This window comes from Triticum aestivum, chromosome 7A (assembly GCF_018294505.1).
Source record: "Triticum aestivum cultivar Chinese Spring chromosome 7A, IWGSC CS RefSeq v2.1, whole genome shotgun sequence".
In the NCBI taxonomy this organism is placed as follows: domain Eukaryota; kingdom Viridiplantae; phylum Streptophyta; class Magnoliopsida; order Poales; family Poaceae; genus Triticum; species Triticum aestivum.
The window spans coordinates 77,079,135-77,095,910 of NC_057812.1; the positions used below are offsets into that span (position 1 = coordinate 77,079,135).

A 16,776-nucleotide genomic window follows, 5' to 3' on the forward strand; every position below is an offset into this window, starting at 1 on the left:
GTGATAGCCACTTTGTTATAAATCCTTCGAGTACTGTGTGTGTCAGCATTACCAATCCAACGATGACACTGAAGCACAAAGACTTGACCGTTTGAGGTTGGATCGCTACAATTATTTTTTATATAAATGAATGGTCAGGAGATAACATGAACAATTACGCTGCGGTGGAAGGTTGCATTGCATCACAGGTATGCCTACATATTGCATGTATATATGGCAAGAATTGCTGACGTGGCTAGATGATGATGTGGACGGGCTGCATGTTAAGAGAATCCGTAGTAATGGAGATCAACTTCTTAAGAACATAAGATGTAAGATGTAAGATGTGACAGCTCCACCTCTTTGGCCGAAAGCATTCACCAGATTTTCCAGCCTCCTGTCGTTCGTTATCGCCTCCACAGCCATGTGGAGAGGCAGCGCCACTGCCGCCTCCACCGCGAGGGCTCTCCGCTTGGGCTTGCTCGCTGATCCCATCCGCAACCCCTCTACGGTTGTTCTTCCCATCGCTTCAGCGCGGGCCACCTGCTCGGTACCCTCTGCCACCTCCCCTGCACCCATCCGTTGCTGAAGCGGCGGCCTACTCGGTAGCTGTTTCGTCGGGAGCCAGATCCGCCTCTGACGTGCTGCGGCACTACAGGTGTGCTACTGGGAGCTCTCCAAAGCCCGTCTCAGGTGTGCGATTTGCTTATGTTTCCCTTCAGAAGATGACTTATATTCTTACAATTCATGTTTTTCAGAATGAAATAAAGATATACTCTTCAATTCTTATGGTTAAATTCCATAGAAATGAATTTTACTAACTTTGTGATTTGGGATCTGTAACAGTTGAGCACTAACTCATTAATACCCCTTAACGTTTATGCACTGTAGGATCTAGTGTGCTGAATTGTGAACCTGGGCTTCGTAATGTTAAACTTCAGATATCAAGTCCGCCGTACATGTCCAATGTACTCGGGCGACTTGTAGTGTATCTTAGCAGGAGTCTTCGGTTATAGGCTAGGAGATGTTTATCTTCTGTAACTATAACTCTATCTCTTCCTAGCTTGATCTTCAAGTTGTAATCCCTCCTATAATCTTAACTGTATGTGTTATCAGGACTCGCACCCCTGCCTATAATATACGCAGCGTCCCCTTTATACGAGGTAAGACGTTTTCTGCTTCGCACATGGTAGTCAGAGCCTTTCCTTTTCCCATCTAGAGCTTCTGTCGAACCCATCTAGCCTAGCCATGTCTTCCTCCGGCTCCTTCTTGCCTAGCCTCAACAATCAGGTCACAGAGAAGCTGTCGCGCACGAACTACGTGTTGTGGCGCACGCAGATCACACCTCAGCTGCGCGGTGCCGGCGTCTTCGGCTACATCGACGGCACCAACCCGGAGCTGGCCAAGCTCCTCGTCACAACCAAGGATGGCAAGAAGACTTCATCGCCCAACCCTCTCCACCCTATATGGGTACGGGAGGATCAGCAGGTCCTTGGCTACCTGCTGAATAACCTCACAAAAGAGGTCCTGGTCACGGTGACCACGGTCACCACGGCGGGCGCGCTCTGGATGACGCTCACGGCCATGTTGTCTTCACAATCGGCGAGTCGCATCAACAACATCCGCACCTGCCTCATCAACATGCAGAAGGGAAACCTCTCAGTGGCCTCCTACTTCGCCGTCATGCGTGGCTATGCCGATGAGCTGGCCGCGACGGGCAAGCCTATCCAGGACGATGAGCTCATCTCGTACATCATCCATGGGTTGGAGGTAGACTATCAACCTCTGGTGTTGGCTCTCGACGCCCGTGTCACTCCTGCGACCCTCGACGAGCTCTTCGCCATGCTGTCCAACTTCGACTAGCGCATGGCCCAGTTCCACGGATCCAGCGGCTTCAAATCTTCTGCAAACACGGCGTCACGCGGCCGGGGTGGAGGATCCTGCTCGCGTGGCCCTCCTCGGTACAAGGGGCGATCTGGCGGCGGCGGCAACAACCGCGGCCCCTCTCCTCAGCGCTCGGGCGGCCGAGGCTGCGGGCGAGGGCGCGGTGGTGGCAACAGAACGCGTCCAGAGACTCCGAGGTGCCAGATCTGCGGGAAGCCCGGCCACACAGCAAAATATTGCTGATACCGTTATGATGATGATGCTGATTCTCAAGACAATGACAAGGTAGCTGCCACCGCTGATGGTTCCTACGGTATTGACACCAATTGGTACATCGATAGCGGAGCGACAAACCACATCATGAACGAGCTTGAGAAGGTCAGCATGAAGAAAAAATACCGCGGCAAAGATCAAATCCATACTGCTAGCGGAGAAGGTATGGGTATAAGTCACATTGGTCACTCTATATTTTGTACCCCTAGTCGCAAACTACACATTAAGAAAATTTTGCATGTCCCTAGTGCACTTTCCGTCCATAGAATTGCCTTTGATAATAATGCCTTTCTCGAATTTCATCCTTTTTTCTTTTTGATCAAGGATCAGGCAACGAGGACAATTCTCTATCAAGGTAGATGTGTTCGAGGGCTCTACCCATTGATTCTGAAGTTTAGAAGATTCAATAAACAAGCTTGTGGTGCTATCAAGCTTTCGTCCATACGATGGCACGATCGTTTACGACATGCCTCTTTTTCTTTAGTAGAAAAGTTGCTTAGGAAAAATAAGCTCCCGTTTATTGGTGAGCGTCATGTTGAAACTATTTGTGATTCATGTCAACGAGCTAAAAGTCATCAATTGCCATATCCTATCTCCACTAGTGTTTCTACCAAACCATTGCAACTCATTTTTTCCGATGTTTGGGGTCCAGCCCCTACCTCCGTTGATAGACATACTTATTACGCCAGTTTCATTGATGACTATAGTAAATTCTCTTGGATCTATCTCCTCAAACGGAGATCCGATGTGTTTCAAGTTTTCCAAAACTTTCAAGCGCTTGTTGAACGAAAGTTTGATAGCAAAATCATCGCTGTCCAATCGGATTGGGGAGGGGAATACGAAAAGTTAAATTTCTTCTTCCAAAATCTTGGCATTTCGCACCATGTGGCATGCCCGCATGCTCACCAACAAAACGGTTCCGCCGAACGCAAGCACATGCACATTGTCAAGGTTGGCCTTGCCCTCTGCGCATCCATGCCTCTCAAGTTTTGGGACGAAGCTTTTCTCACAGCCGTTCACATTATCAACATGCTACCTAGTCATGTCATTAACAATGAAACTCCAGTAGAACGACTCCTTCACACTAAACCAGACTATAAGTCTCTCTGTGTTTTTGGGTGTGCATGTTGGTCGAACCTTCGTCCCTACAACAACCGCAAACTCATGTTTCGCTCAAAACAGTGTGCTTTCCTAGGGTATAGTGCACATCATAAAGGGGTCAAGTGTTTAGATGTCTCCACTGGCCGTGTCTACATCTCACGTGATGTGGTCTTTGATGAAACCAAATTTCCGTTCGCCGACCTCCAACCCAATGCTGGTGCACTCCTATGAAAAGAAATCCTTCTTTTGCCTCCTCATCTCACTAGTTTTGATCAAGGGGGACCTAATATAGATGACTTACTGTTGACTAACCCATCTATTGATGTGCATGCGTTTTGTGTTGATGGAACAGAAGAAATTCGTGCGGAAACTAAAGAAAACAGAGCTAAAACAACGCCATATTCCATGTGCTTCACCAGGGGAGACAACTTGCCCTCGGGATCCATCCAGTTGCAACGGATTGAATCCACCTCGGGATCGCCTCCTGATCCCGCGTCAGGTGCAGGCGCCTCGGGATCGCCCCTGCTGCCGAGGCAGGCGCATGCGCGCGCCCCGTGCCTCCTCTAGACCCACGTGCCGGTCCCACGGGGCCACGCATGCTCAGGTGCAGAATGCCCCGCACCAATCAGGCAGTACGAGGTACGCCAGCGAACCCGTGACGTACACGCGGCACGATGGCGCGCGACACAGGGAGGGCTTGACTGGGGCGACCGGCGCCGCGACCCAGGTGGATGCGCCATCATCACGCAATGATGGGCTGCATGCACATGCAGATGCTACACCGGGATCCTCTGTGGTCATTCCAGGTGCTCCACTTCAACAAACAGCCGCAGAAAATCCATCAGGATCGCTCTTGGGATCTGATGTCACACAGGAGCAGTCTGGCGGATCCTCTATGGCCGATCCGGCTGTGTCTCAACAGTGGCATACACATCTGCAATAAGGGGTAATTCAAACTATTAATTACAAGCATATGACAAAGTATGGTATGGTTTGCTCCACAGGTGAACTAGGTGAGCCTAACACCCTTGAAGCGGCATTGTGTGATGAGAAGTGGAATAAAGCTATGCATGAAGAATATATGGCAATGAAAAGAAACAAAACATGGCACTTGGTTCCCCCACAGCAAGGTAAAAACTTGATTGATTGCAAGTGGATTTTCAGGATTAAGAGGAAAGCTGATGGAACCATTGGTCGATATAAGGCTAGACTCGTTGCAAAGGGGTTTAAACAGAGGTATAGCATAGACTATGAGGACACCTTCAGTCCAGTGGTAAAGGCAGCCACTATTCGTCTTGTCCTGTCTATTGCAGTCTCTAGAGGATGGAGTATTAGATAGCTCGATGTTCAGAATGCGTTCCTCCATGGAGTTCTGGAAGAGGAAGTGTATATGAAACAACCTCCTGGGTTTGAGAGTAAGAATGCTCCTTCTCATGTGTGTAAACTTGATAGCACTATATGGTTTAAAACAAGCTCCAAGGGCATGGTATGCTCGCCTCTATCACAAAATGCAAGCACTAGGTTTTGTTCCTTCCAAGTCTGACACATCATTGTTTATCTACAACAACTCCAACACGTGCATATTTGTTCTTATATATGTTGATGATATTATTGTGACTAGCTCATCTGACGAAGCAATCACAGGACTCCTCAAGGATTGAAGTGCAGACTTTGCTCTAAAGGATCTTGGTGACTTGCATTAATTTCTTGGGATTGAGGTGAAGAAACACAAGGATGGAATTCTCCTCTCTCAAGAAAAATGTGCAACTGACCTGGTTAAGAAAGCTGGATTGCAGGGATGTAAACCCTCACTTACTCCATTATCTAGCTCAGAAAAGTTATCTCTTGCAGAAGGTGAGCTTTTCAATAAAGAGGACAACACTAAATACAAAAGCCTGGTTGGAGCTCTTCAGTATCTCACACTTACCAAGCCTGATATTTCCTTTGCTGTCAACAAAGTCTGCCAGTTTCTTTATGCACCCACCAATGTTCATTTGACAGCTGCAAAACGTATAGTTCGATATGTTAAGCGTACCTTGAGCTTGGGACTGAACTTTAGCAAATTGCCATTCACTCTTGTTAGTGCATTTTCTAACTCTGACTGGGCATGTTGTCTTGATGACAGACGCTCCACTGGTGGCTTTGCAGTATTCTATGCACCAAATTTGATATCATGGTGTGCACGTAAGCAGGCTACTGTATCCAGGTCAAGCACAGAGGCTGAGTACAAGGCGTTGGCAAATGCCACAGCAGAGATAATATGGGTTCAGTCCATGCTGAAGGAACTTGGCATACAAAGTAAGCATGCTCCTTGTTTGTGGTGTGACAACCTTGGTGCAACATATCTCTCTGCAAATCCAGTGTGCCATGCCAGGACAAAGCATATAGAGATAGATTTTCATTTTGTCAGAGAAAGAGTTGCTCAGAAGCAACTTGACATTCGCTTTGTGCATTCCAAAGATCAACTTGCAGATGGATTTACAAAGCCTTTTGCCTACAAGAAGTTTCAAAGACTTCAAGCATAATCTCAACTTGATGAAGTTGTGATTAAGGGAGGGTGTTAAACTTCAGATATCAAGTCTGTCGTACGTGTCCAATGTACTAGGGCGACTTGTAGCATATCTTAGCAGGAGTCTTCGGTTATAGGCTAGGAGATGTTTATCTTCTGTAACTATAACTCTATCTCTTCCTAGCTTGACCTCCAAGTTGTAATCCCTCCTGTAATCTTAACTGTATGCGTTATCAGGACTCGCACCCCTGCCTATAATATACGCAGCGTCCCCTCTGTACGAGGTAAGACGTTTTCCGCTTCGCACACGTAATACTGGCTCTATGAAATTAACTTCTGATGATGTTTAGGAAACATACGGTGCTATGTGACAAACTAGCTAATGTAGCCCTTTTGTTTATGTTGTAGAAATGGAATTGTAAGTGTATTGCAGACTAGACAAGCCACACCTCTTTTTGTTATAACCACAATGATGGAAACCCCAAATTTCTTGATAAGCAGAACTGCATTCAATTTACCTTGACACACTTAACAGAGGTGTGATGCAGTAGATGTCTTTATACTTAGGTTTGTTTGGAACATGACATCTTCTCTTCTTCTTGTTCTTGTTTTTGCTTCACCATTCACTTTTGTTGTGCTTTTGGAACCATGTCCTGAAATATTAGGGTCTGACCAAAACTTTTGCGTCCGGTGGCGATCCTAGATGGTAGATAGTGGCCGCTGCCAAATCATTACTATCTTGGACGATCCACCTTGACTATATATGCATAGTGGTCAATTGGTGGTTTAGTGTGCCTGAAAGGCTAAGATTACCTTTATGGTGGTAAAAATGAACTATAATTTAATTATTTCCTGTATGTTTTTGTCATAAGGTGTTTACTATCTGTAGTTTTTTCCATTCATCAGATTTCATAAATTTTGATGGCACTCGACTTCTAGCAATCTGTCCTCATATGAAACAATATCCCATATGTTTGTAGTCCAAATGTTCAGTTGTATGTTCTCTCTAGAATTCATATTGCACATACGGTATTTATATTCTATTGTTTGTTGAACCACATAATACCCTTATTTAGAACGGGAATGCAATTCACAGGTTATTGAAAGTCTGATGTGCCATCTAACATCCATTATTACTTCTTTTTGGCTAGAATGCATAAATTGAATCGAGAGTTTGATACAATACCTCAAAATTCAGTTAGTTAAAATATCTCAGACAGTAGGCATGACCATCTATTCTCCCTATGAAAAATGCTAGTTGTAATGCCTTCTTTGGTGAAATTGTTCTGTGGGATTTGGCTTAATGTACGTCTGGAGAGTGGCCATATGGGTTAATATATGTCCTTTGGAATACATTCAGACAACCTTATGATTTTGAATTTTCCATGGTGTGTCTTGCATCTTGGAACTCCTTGTGATTGATGAATTATTTGTCCTCTTGTTGCATTTCTTCCATTTGATTATACATTCCATTTTTATGGTATCTAGTGCACTTGTTGTGGCAACAACAGGAGCTGGACATGTGCTCGGGAGTGGCAGCATTGTAGACATTGCTGGACTATGCTACACATGCACTGGTACCATGATGGTTGCAACATCTGCCAACACTCTCAACCAGGTGTGTGCTTGTTTTTTGGGGTAGCCTTTACCATTAGCATGATGGTTAACAAAACCAATATTCATTTTTGTTCACATTCTTGCAATCCTTTTATGTTCATTGTCACACAATGTCACACTTTAATATCAGTTTTTGGGAAGTTATTCTGCTTTTCTTACATATTTACTCCCTCCGTCCCAAAATAAGTGTCTCAACTTTGTACTAACTCTAGTACAAAGTTGTACTAAGGTTGAGACACTTATTTTGGGACGAAGGGAGTACATTATTTCGGGATTTATAGATATCATTATACACCTGGTTATCACACTTAGAGACAATGAACTTGGTGCATCGACATCCTTTTCAGGTGTTCGAGATAAATAATGATGCTAAAATTAAAAGGACAATGCGACGGCCCCTACCATCAGGGCGTATTAGTCCTGTGCATGCTGCCATGTGGGCTACAAGTGTTGGAGTTGCAGAAACAACATTACTGGCTTGCAAGGTTCGGCTCTGCCATTTGCCTGTACTTGCTTTACACTTTGTTTTAAGTGTGTACGTCCACTGAAGTTGGTAAAGTGCTGTGTTATTGGAACTAAACATTGAGAATTTTTGGCAAGGTCTGTGCAGTCTAATGGCTTAGCTGCTGGGCTTGTAGCATCCAATCTCATCATGTATGCATTTGTATACACTCCATTGAAGCAAATACACCCTGTCAATACATGGGTGGGAGTAGTTGTTGGCGCCATTCCACCACTTCTAGGGTATGTTACTGCTGAAGACACATTTCTGGATTGTCTAGGTGCGGGTTGAAGGTGGTATTTTATATGTAGAATAATGGAGCGAGTGTATATTCTTCATCTCCTATTTTAATTTCTTGTTCTGCTCCCTGGTTATAGTCATTTAATGGCCTGGCAACTGGAACAATCTGGTTTAATACTGCCATGAAGATCATGCATGGCCCGACGTATGGGATTGGGTAATAGAACATGACTTAGGGAGGACGAATGAGGGAGATGACAGATTGATAAACTATTCTCTTATTGCGTGATTAAATGTTATACATGCTAGTCCTTTATGTAGGATGACTAACTTGATTCGCAAGATGTATTTCAGTTTAGACCAAAGTTTTAAAAGGCGCTAGGCGCTAATTGTGAGTTTTGCCACTGCCTTGCGCTTTTCTGACCAAAGTGCGCACATTAGCCGCAATTAAGCGTTGGGCGTTTTGCTACTGCCTAGAGCCTAGGCGTGCCTTTTTTATGGTTTATTAAACTCAAGGCCAAACCATAGCTACCTTCCTAGTTCAGTTGGACTCTTCTTAATTTAACTAGCCTTTTTGTAATGGACCCAACTGTATCCAACAAGGACAATTACTAATTGAGTTACTCCTTTTCTTAACTTTCCTATCTCTAGCATAATGTATCTGACGCCTTCATGGATAAGCCTATTTCCTGCTGCCTTGTGCACCCACGGCCATAACAGACTCATCAGAATAAAGCAACATATCATAGAGACATCTGGACCTACCAGCTTAAGCACACAAATTGAAGTTATGAACTACTCTCAAATCCATAGCTACTGACATAAAGAATCAAAATGGATGATTCCACTGCCCTGGAGACTGTTTCAGGCCATACACTGACATCTTAAGCAAGCAAATAAAAAGAAAGGGGTCACATATAGGCTCGGAGTCCGATAATACTTCAAGGAGAAGGAAGGCTCTAAGTCTCCCACTGGCATTATAAAGGAAGGAGATACAAGAAAGCAAATTTACAACCGGACGCGACTCTTTATGTTACCTGAACCCTTCTTTTACTGGAATGCCAGCATTATTGCACTAGAAGGTCTTTAGGGGTTGGAATGCACTATGGTGCGGTTAAAGCAAAAGGTGCATTAGATGAATATGATGACTCAAATTTGAGAACTGGAATGGGTGTATGGTTTTTCTATCTGTAAATTCATGTCTTTACATCTGTCCTTGACCACAACATGCAGCTATTCATAATCACTTCCCTACATTTCTATTTTATAAACCCTTTAGTATTTGTAGCATCGCTCTAATAGACTACCTACACAGGTGTAGACTATCATGCTTTTGTGTATCATGGGCATATATTCTGTGTATTATTGCATTTCTGTTTATTTATTGAATGAATATCAATGTGGCTGTGCAATATTATGTTTACACGGCATGTGGCCCTTATTTATCTTCATACAGGTGGGCAGCAGCAGCATCTGAAGTGTCACTCAACTCTATGCTTCTACCTGTTGCTTTGTACTATTGGCAGTTACCACATTTCATGGCCCTTGCGTACTTATGCCGCGATGACTACCTTGCTGGAGGGTAATTTAGTCATTCCAACCCGTTATTACTAGATCTACTGTAGAAGTTACATCAATCAAAATGTTAACATGTGTGAAACCAACCTAATTTGTATCCTTGACATGTGTGTTAAACATGTCATGTTACAGATGACTTGGGTCTCACGTAGAGTAGTTAGGAGGATCTAGTTTGTTAGCACTTGTTTATCTCTTAATGATGTAATCCTTCTCTATCTCCCCATATCTCTCTCGTTATTTAAACCAACAATGTAATCTATCGATATATGCCTCTGCGAGAGCTGGCCTCGCCAATATGAATATAAATACATGTGGGCTCCCATGTTACGGGAGTTGAGACGCTTTATGAAACCTTTCATGGTATACAGAGCCTCCTCTTCCATCTCATCTAGCTTCCATCGTCCCTCTCCTACCTGCCATGTCTTCCTCAAGCCAAGTCCCCTTAGCCGGCCTCAACAACACCATCTCTGAACCCTTAACCCGCACAAACTATGTGCTATGGCGTGCCCAAGCCCGATCCCAAATCATTGGGGCAGGCCTCTTTGGTTACCTTGATGGAACCATCCCCGAACCATCAGCCAAAATCACCTCCAAAAACTCTGAAGGGAAGGAACAGATCGTTCCCAACCCAGTCTATGCTGCTTGGTTAATCCAAGATCAGCAACTAGTAGCCTATCTGCTAAGGAATCTTTCTAAGGAAGTCCTGGTGCAAGTTGCCTCTCTGAAAAAATCACAAGCCATCTGGTCCGTGATACGTCTCCAACGTATCTATAATTTTTGATTGCTCCATGCTATATTATCTACTGTTTTGGACATTATTGGGCTTTATTATCCACTTTTATATTATTCTTGGGACTAACTTACTAACCAGAGGCCCAGCCCAAAATTGATGTTTTTTGCCTGTTTTAGGGTTTCGAAAAAAGGAATATCAAACGGAGTCCAAACAAAATGAAACCTTCGGGAACGTGATTTTGTCATCGAATACAACTCAGGAGACTTGGACCCTACGTCAAGACACGTAACAGGAGGCCATGAGGTAGGGGGGCGCACCTACCCCACCCCCCAGGCGCTCCCTCCACCCTCGTAGGCCCCCTGTTGCTCCACCGACGTACTTCTTCCTCCTATATATATACCCACGTACCCCGAAACGATCAGATACAGAGCCAAAAACCTAATTCCACCGCCGCAACTTTCTGTATCCACGAGATCCCATCTTGGGGCCTGTTCCGGAGCTTCGCCGGAGGGGGCATCGATCACTGAGGGCTTCTTCATCAACACCATAGCCCCTCCGATGAAGTGTGAGTAGTTTACCTCAGACCTACGGGTCCATAGTTAGTATCTAGATGGCTTCTTCTCTCTTTTTGGATCTCAATACAATGTTCTCCCCCTCTCTTGTGGAGATCTATTCGATGTAATCTTCTTTTTGTGGCGTGTTTGTTGAGACCGATGAATTGTGGGTTTATGATCAAGTCTATCTATGAATAATATTTGAATCTTCTCTGAATTCTTTTATGTATGATTGGTTATCTTTGCAAGTCTTTTCGAATTATTAGTTTGGTTTGGCCTACTAGATTGATCTTTCTTGCAATGGGAGAAGTGCTTAGCTTTGGGTTCAATCTTGCGGTGTCCTTTCCCGGTGACAGTAAGGGCAGCAAGGCACGTATTGTATTGTTGCCATCGAGGATAACACGATGGGGTTTTCTTCATATTGCATGAGTCTATCCCTCTACATCATGTCATCTTGCTTAATGCATTACTCTGTTTTTAACTTAATACTCTAGATGCATGCTAGATAGCGGTCTATGAGTGGAGTAATAGTAGTAGATGCAGGCAGGAGTCGATCTACTTGTCTCGGATGTGATGCCTATATACATGATCATACCTAGATATTCTCATAACTATGCTCAATTCTGTCAATTGCTCAACAGTAATTTGTTCACCCACCGTAGAATACTTATGCTCTCGAGAGAAGCCACTAGTGAAACCTATGGCCTCGGGTCTATCTTTATCATATCAATCTCCTATTACTTACTTATTTACTTTGCCTTTATTTTACTTTGGATCTTTATCATAAAAATACCAAAAATATTATCTTTATCATATCTATCAGATCTCACTCTCGTAAGTGGCCCTATAGGGATTGACAACCCCTATTTGCGTTGGTTGTGAGGATTTATTTGTTTAGTGCAGGTGCGAGGGACTCGCGCATAGCCTCCTACTGGATTGATACCTTGGTTCTCAACAACTAAGGGAAATACTTACGCTACTTTGCTGCATCATCCCTTCCTCTTCGGGGAAAACCAACGCAGTGCTAAAAGAGGTAGCAAGAAGGATTTCTGGCGCCGTTGCCGGGGAGGTCTACACAAAAGTCAACATACCAAGTACCCATCACATACCCTTATCTCCCACATTACATTATTTGCCATTTGCCTCTCGTTTTCCTCTCCGCCACTTCACCCTTGCCGTTTTATTTGCCCTCTCTCTCTATCCCCCTCCTCCCTCTCTATTTGCCTCTTTTGCCCGTTTCTTGTTTGCTCGTATGGTTGGAATAGTTGTTTATTTATTACTAAACAGAGAACTTAAGATCCATGGATCCTCATCTGCTTGCTAATCTTTTTAAGAGATCCAATTATGATGAACCAATTGCTAGTGAGTTTTGTGCACTAGATTATCTTTATGAGGTTTTGCTTGAAATTCATGAATCTGAAAAGTGTGATGAATTACCTTATGAAGCGATTCACGATAGATCTTTGAATAAAAAGCATGATCGCAATGATTTTATTATAAATTCTATTTATGTAAATTGTGCTAATAATATGCAAAACCCTAAGCTTGGGGATGCTAGTTTTGATATGTCCTCTACTTGTTGCAATGATCATGATTGGGGTGATTCTTCTTTTGATCTTCAAAATTTATTTACTCCCCATGATGATTATGAGATTGATAATATTGTTTGCAATAATACTGAAAGTGGGTTTGGAAGAGTGTCAACTTTAGATCCCACTATTTTGGAAGAATGTCAACTTTTCATGCATGTGGATCGTGTTGAAAATATTTTATGTGATAGCTATTTTGTTGAATTTGCTTATGACCCTACATGTAATTATTACGAGAGAGGAAAATAGGGTGGTAGAAATTTTCATGTTACTAAATTACCTCTCGTTATGTTGAGATTGCTATTGTTTCTTTCCGCTTCCTTTCATATGCTAGTTTTTGTTTGCCTTGATAATTTGTTTGCCTATAAGATGCCTATGCATAGTAAGTATGTTAGACTTAGATGTGTTTTTCAAGTGTTTTTATGATGCTCTCTTTGTGCTTCAATTCTTGTCTTTCATGTGAGCATCATTGAAATATTATGCCTAGCTATAAGGCTTTAAAGAAAAGCGCTTGTTGGGAGACAACCCAATATTTTTCCTTGTTGTTATGAAATAAATAAATTATCTAGCCTCTGTTTTGGTTGTGTTTTTTGTGTTTAATTAGTGTTTGTGCCAAGTAGAACCGTTGGGAAGACTTGGGGAAAGTCTTGTTGAACTTGCTGTAAAAAACAGAAACTTTAGCGCTCACGAGAACTGCTGTCATTTTTATTTGGAAAGTGCTATTTAGTTAATAATTTTTGCAGATGATTAATAGATAAATTCCTCACGTCCAGCAATTTATTTTAGAATTTTGGGGGTACCATATCTTGCGCTAGCTACAGATTACTACACCACTGTTCTGTTTTTGACAGATTCTGTTTTTCGTGTGTTGTTTGCTTATTTTGATGAATCTATGGCTAGTAAAATAGTTTATAAAACATAGAGAAGTTGGAATACAGTAGGTATAACACCCATATAAATAAAGAATGAGTTCATTACATTACCTTGAAGTGGTATTTTGTTTTCTTTCGCTAACGGAGCTCACGAGATTTTCTACATTAAGTTTTGTGTTGTGAAGTTTTCAAGTTTTGGGTAAAGATTTGATGGATTATGGAACAAGGAGTGGCAAGAGCTTAAGCTTGGGGATTCCCATGGCACCCCCAAGATAATCTAAGGACACCTAAAAGCCAAAGCTTGGGGATGCCCCAGAAGGCATCCCCTGTTACGTCTACTTCTATCGGTAACTTTACTTGGAGCTATATTTTTATTTACCACATGATATGTGTTTTGCTTGGAGCGTCTTGTATGATTTGAGTCTTTTCTTGTTAGTTTACCACAATCATCCTTGCTGTACACACCTTTTGAGAGAGCCATACATGATTTGTAATTTGTTAGAATACTCTATGTGCTTCGCTTATATCTTTTGAGTTACATAATTTTGCTCTAGTGCTTCACTTATATCTTTTAGAGCACAGTGGTGGATTCATTTTATAGAAACTATTGATCTCTCATGCTTCACTTAGATTATTTTGAGTGTCTTAATAGCATGGTAATTTGCTAAAAATCCTAATATGCTTGGTATGCAAGATTAATAATAAAACTTTCTTATGAGTGTGTTGAAGACTATGAGAAGTTTGATACTTGATAATTGTTTTGAGATATGGAGATGGTGATATTAAAGTCATGCTAGTTGAGTAGTTGTGAATTTGAGAAATACTTGTGTTGAAGCTTGTGATTCCTGTAGCATGCACGTATGGTGAACCGTTATGTGATGAAGTCGGAGCATGATTTATTTATTGATTGTCTTCCTTATGAGTGGCGGTCGGGGATGAGCGATGGTCTTTTCCTACCAATCTACCCCCTAGGAGCATGCGCGTAATACTTTGCTTTGATAACTTGTAGATTTTTGCGATAAGTATATGAGTTCTTTATGACTAATGTTGAGTCCATGGATTATACGCACTCTCACCCTTCCACCTTTGCTAGCCTCTCTAATACCGCACACCTTTCGCCGGTATCATACACCCACCATATACCTTCCCCAAAACAGCCACCATACCTACCTATTATGGCATTTCCATAGCCATTCCGAGATATATTGCCATGCAACTTTCCACCGTTCCGTTTATGACACACTCCATCATTGTCATATTGCTTAGCATGATCATGTAGTTGACATAGTATTTGTGGCAAAGCCACCGTTCATAATTCTTTCATACTTGTCACCCATGCATCATTGCATATCCCGGTACACCGCCGGAGGCATTCACATAGAGTCATATTTTGTTCTAAGTATCGAGTTGTAATTGTTGAGTTGTAAGAAAAAAATAAAAGTGTGATGATCATCATTATTAGAGCATTGTCCCAGTGAGTAAAGGATGATGGAGACTATGATTCTCCCACTGTGACGCCCCCGATTTAATCGTACACTAATCATGCACGCAAATGTGTACGATCAAGATCAGGGACTCACGGGAAGATATCACAACACAACTCTACAAATAAAATAAGTCATACAAGCATCATAATACAAGCCAGGGGCCTCGAGGGCTCGAATACAAGTGCTCGATCATAGACGAGTCAGCGGAAGCAACAATATCTGAGTACAGACATAAGTTAAACAAGTTTGCCTTAAGAAGGCCAGCACAAACTGGGATACAGATCGAAAGAGGCGCAGGCCTCCTGCCTGGGATCCTCCTAACTACTCCAGGTCGTCGTCAGCGGGCAGCACGTAGTAGTAGGCACCTCCGGTGTAGTAGGGGTCGTCGTCGACGGTGGCGTCTGGCTCCTGGACTCCAGCATCTGGTTGCGACAACCAGAAAGAAGGAAAGGGGGAAAAAAGGGGGGAGAAAGCAACCGTGAGTACTCATCCAAAGTACTCGCAAGCAAGGAACTACACTACAAATGCATGGGTATATGTGTAAGGAGGCCATATCAGTGGACTGAACTGCAGAATGCCAGAATAAGAGGGGGATAACTAATCCTGTCGAAGACTACGCTTCTGGTCACCTTCGTCTTGCAGCATATAGAAGAGAGTAGATTGTAGTCATCCAAGTAGCATCTCCAAGTAGCATCGCATAGCATAATCCTACCCGGCGATCCTCCCCTCGTCGCCCTGCGGAAAAGCGATCACCGGGTTGTCTGTGGAACTTGAAAGGGTGTGTTTTATTAAGTATCCGGTTCTAGTTGTCATAAGGTCAAGGTACAACTCCAAGTCGTCCTGTTACCGAAGATCACGGCTATTCGAATAGATTAACATCCCTGCAGGGGTGCACCACATAGCCCAACACGCTCGATCCCATTTGGCCGGACACACTTTCCTGGGTCATGTCCGGCCTCGGAAGATCAACACGTCGCAGCCCCACCTAGGCTCAACAGAGAGGCCAGCACGCCGGTCTAAACCTAAGCGCGCAGGGGTCTGGGCCCATCGCCCTGAGCACACCTGCACGTTGCGTACGCGGCCGGTGAGCAGACCTAGCAACCTCCATTACAAAGGAAGTTGCGTTAACGCAGTCCAACCCGGCGCGCGCCGCTCCGTCGCTGACGTCTGAAGTGCTTCGGCTGATACCACGACGTCGGGATACCCATAACTACTCCCACGTAGATGGTTAGTGCGTATAGGCTCGTAGCCAGACTCAGATCAAATATCAAGATCTCGTTAAGCGTGTTAAGTATCCGCGAACGCCGAACAGGGCCAGGCCCACCTGTCTCCTAGGTGGTCTCAACCTGCCCTGTCGCTCCGCCACAAAGTAACAGTCGAGGGCCGTCGGGAACCCAGGCCCACCTCTACCGGGATGGAGCCACCTGCCCCTTCAGCCCCCAACTCCGAACAGTATCGCAGGTAATGTAACAGTGTAAAGTACATAGTATATGCCCGTGATCACCTCCCGAAGTGATCACAGCCCAGTAGTATAGCATGGCAGACTGACGAGAATGTAGGGCCAACGATGATAAACTAGCATCCTATACTAAGCATTTAGGATTGCAGGTAAGGTATCAACAGATGTAGCGACAATGTCAGGCTATGCATCAGAATAGGATTAACGAAAGCAGTAACATGCTACACTACTCTAATGCAAGCAGTATAGAGGAGAATAGGCGATATCTGGTGATCAAGGGGGGGGGGGCTTGCCTGGTTGCTCTGGCAAGAGAGAGGGGTCGTCAACTCCGTAGTCGAACTGGGCAGCAGCAGCGTCGGTCTCGTAGTCTACCGGAGAGAAGAGGGGGAAGAAATAATG

General features: G+C 43.7%; 1 pseudogene; it reads left to right on the forward strand.

Moving 5' to 3' along the window:
- Positions 1-403: 403 nt before the first annotated feature.
- LOC123153050 (protoheme IX farnesyltransferase, mitochondrial-like) overlaps positions 404-16,776 on the forward strand; it is a 46,382-nt pseudogene continuing 30,009 nt past the window's right edge.